Source organism: Cucurbita pepo, chromosome LG19, assembly GCF_002806865.2.
Source record: "Cucurbita pepo subsp. pepo cultivar mu-cu-16 chromosome LG19, ASM280686v2, whole genome shotgun sequence".
Lineage (NCBI taxonomy): Eukaryota > Viridiplantae > Streptophyta > Magnoliopsida > Cucurbitales > Cucurbitaceae > Cucurbita > Cucurbita pepo.
The window spans coordinates 5,154,055-5,158,184 of NC_036656.1; positions in this window are offsets into that span (position 1 = coordinate 5,154,055).

The window sequence follows — 4,130 nt, forward strand, 5'->3', positions numbered from 1 at the left end:
TTCATCTGCCAATTATCAGAAGACAAAAGAAGGAGGTTTCAAAAAATCCTATCCACCTTGCCGCCATTGTGAGAAGAAAGGTCATCCACCATACAAGTGTTGGAGAAGACCTGACGCCTTCTGCTCCAAATGCAATCAACTTGGACATGAAGCTGTGATCTGCAAAGCCAAAGATCTGGTGAAAGAAGTAGATGCACAGGTAGTTGATCAAGAAGAAGAAGAAGAAGAAGATCAATTGTGTATGGTCACTTCTTCCTCAAGCAAAGAATCAAGCGAGAGCTGGTTGATTGACAGTGGGTGCACAAATCACATGACATATGACAAGGAGTCTTTTGAGGAATTAAGAGACACCGAAGAAGATAAGAGAGTGAGGATTGGCAATGGTGAACACTTGGAAGTCAAGGGTAAAGGCACAGTAGCTATAACAAGTTATGAAGGTACAAAATTTATTCCAGATGTTTTATTTGTGCCTAAAATTGATCAAAATATCTTAAGTGTTGGTCAGTTACTTGATAAAGGCTATAAAGTGTTGTTTGAGAATAAGCAGTGCTTGATCAAAGATGCTAGTGGCAAAGACTTGTTCAATGTCAAAATGGAAGGAAAAAGCTTTGCTCTAAATCCGACGGCCTTTATATCCAGAGTTAGTGCCACTGAGATTTGGCACAAAAGACTTAGACACTTTCATCATCGAGGTTTGCTTCAGATGCAGTCAAAGAAGTTGGTAGAAGAACTCACTAACATTGATGATGACATGCCTCCTTACCGTGCTTGTATTTTTGGGAAGCAACATAGGCAACCCTTTCCTAAACAGGCATGGAGAGTCTCGAAAAAACTGCAGCTGGTTCATATTGATCTTTGTGGTCCTCAGCGAACACCATCATTAAATGGTAATCTTTATTACATTGCTTTTATTAATGATCTAACGAGAATGTGTTGGATATTCTTGCTGAAGCAAAAATCAGAAGTTGCGGGTGTATTTTGGAAATTCAAAGCCAAAGTTAAGAATGAAAGTGCATGCTTGATTCAGACTATAAGATCAGATAATAGCAAGGAGTACACTTTAGAAACTTTTAGCAGGTTTTGGGAAGAGGCTGGAATTGAACATCAATTGACAGCACCATACACTCCTCAACAGAATGACGTCAATGAAAGGAGGAATAGATTCATAATGGAGATAACGAGATGCATGCTTCATGAGAAGGATCTTCCAAAACGTTTTTGGGAAAAAGCAGGAAACGCTATTATGTGTTTGCAAAATTTAATTTCAACAAAAGCTGTGAAGGACTTGACACCATTTGAGGTTTGGTATGGTTATAAACTTTCTTTAAAGTTCCTTAGAGTATTTGGGTGTCTTTGCTTCACTTACATTCCACAGGTCGAGCGTGATAAGCTTGACAAAAAGTCAGAAGTTAGCATCTTTGTTGGGTATAGCACTATATCCAAAGCTTACAGAGTTTTTGAACCACACATTAGTTGTGTTATTGTGAGCCAAGATGTTCATTTTGCTGGAAATGAGCAATGGAATTGGGAAGAACTGACGAAGGTGAATCTGATTTCTAATGCACCAAACAATTTAATCTTTGGTAGCATGTTAGAAGAGTCTAAAGATGAACGACAAGATGCTTTGGTTGATGATGCACCTGTCCGAGGAGGAGCTTTCAGTGATCGAGAAAAACAAAATCTGGGAGTTGGTTGATCGACCTCTAAACAGAAAAATAATTTGAGCAAGATGGGTGTTTAGAAAAAAGCTTGGAGTTCACAGCATCTAAACAAGGAGGATTGTTAAAGATCATGTATTTGTTTAGATTGCTGTCAGTTAGTATCTAATTAAATCTCAGTTAGGAGTTAGATCTAGTTTTTTGTTTGATTTAGTTTTGATTTGATTAGATTTTATTTTGATTTGTTTACTGGTTTGTTACCAGATTTTTAGGTAGATTTTCTGAATATCTTTTGTATTCTCTGTATAAATATGGAGCATTCTTGCTCTTCATAATTCAATCTTCTCATCAATCATTCAATCAATCCCTATTTCACTAACAATTGGTATCAGAGCTATCTTCTTAAGGGATCTGTGAGATCAAAATGGGAGGAGAATCCAGTTTTTCCGCTGTTGCACCACCAGTTTTCGATGGAGACAATTATCAAATGTGGGCAGTTCGTATGGAGACTTATTTGGAGGCCTTGGATCTTTGGGAAGCAATAGAAGAGGATTACGAGGTCCCTCCGCTTCCAGCAAATCCTACTGTAGCACAAATCAAATTACAGAAGGAAAAGAAGACAAGGAAATCAAAGGCGAAAGCTTGCCTATTTGCCGCTGTATCACAAATGATCTTCATGCGAATAATGTCCCTCAAAACAGCAAAGGAAATCTGGGATTATCTCAAGGCCGAATATGAAGGAGATGAGAGGATTCGTGGAATGAAAGCCCTAAATTTGATTAGGGATTTCGAGTTGCAGAAGATGAAGGAGTCAGAGTCGGTGAAAGAGTACTCTGACAGACTTCTCAGCATTGCCAACAAGGTGAGATTGCTTGGTTCTGTATTAAATGATTCCAGGATCGTTGAAAAGCTGCTAGTCACTGTTCCAGAGAAGTTTGAAGCCACCATTACTACTCTGGAGAACACCAAAGACTTGTCAAAGATTTCTCTTACAGAGCTCTTGAATGCTTTACAAGCACAAGAGCAAAGGAGGTCTATGAGGCAAGAAGGGGTGATTGAAGGTGCCTTACGTGTTAAGCATCAAGACAGCAGCAGGTATAAAAACAATAAAAATTTCAAAAATCAATTGACGTATGGAGATTCATCTGCCAATTATCAAAAGACAAAAGGAGGAGGTTTCAAAAAATCCTATCTACCTTGCCGCCATTGTGAGAAGAAAGGTCATCCACCATACAAGTGTTGGAGAAGACCTGACGCCTTCTGCTCCAAATGCAATCAACTTGGACATGAAGCTGTGATCTGCAAAGCCAAAGATCTGGTGAAAGAAGTAGATGCACAGGTCGTTGATCAAGAAGAAGAAGAAGAAGAAGAAGATCAATTGTTTATGGTCACTTCTTCCTCAAGCAAAGAATCAAGCGAGAGCTGGTTGATTGACAGTGGGTGCACAAATCACATGACATATGACAAGGAGTTTTTTGAGGAATTAAGAGACATCGAAGATAAGAGAGTGAGGATTGGCAATGGTGAACACTTGGAAGTCAAGGGAAAAGGCACAATAGCTATAACATGCTATGAAGGTACAAAATTTATTCCATATGTTTTATTTGTAACTAAAAATAATCAAAATCTCTTGAGCGTTGGTCAGTTACTTAATAAAGGTTATAAAGTGTTGTTTGAGAATAAGCAGTGTTTGATCAAAGATGCTAGTGACAAAGACTTGTTCAACGTCAAAATGAATGGAAAAAGCTTTGCTCTAAATCCAACGGCCTTTATATCCAGAGCTGGTGCCACTGGGACTTGGCACAAAAGACTTGGGCACTTTCATCATCGAGGTTTGCTTCAGATACAGTCAAAGAAGCTGGTAGAAGAACTCACTGACATTGATGATGACATGTCTCCTTACCGTGCTTGTAACTTTGGGAAGCAACATAGGCAACCCTTTCCTAAACAGGCATGGAGAGGCTCGAAAAAGTTGCAACTGGTTCATACTTATCTTTGTGGTCCTCAGCGAACACCTTCACTAAATGGTAATCTTTATTACATTGCTTTTATTAATGATCTAACAAGAATGTGTTGGATATTCTTGCTGAAGCAAAAGTCAGAAGTTGCGGGTGTATTTTGGAAATTCAAAGCCAGAGTTGAGAATGAAGGTGCATGCTTGATTCAGACTGTAAGATCAGATAATGGCAAAGAGTACACTTCAGAAACTTTTAATAGGTTTTGTGAAGAGGCTGAAATTGAACATTAATTGACAACACCATACACTCCTCAACAGAATGGCGTTACTATCAGGAGGAATAAATTCATAATGGAGATGACGAGATGCATGCTTCATGAGAAGGATCTTCCAAAACGTTTTTNTGACAACACCATACACTCCTCAACAGAATGGCGTTACTATCAGGAGGAATAAATTCATAATGGAGATGACGAGATGCATGCTTCATGAGAAGGATCTTCCAAAACGTTTTT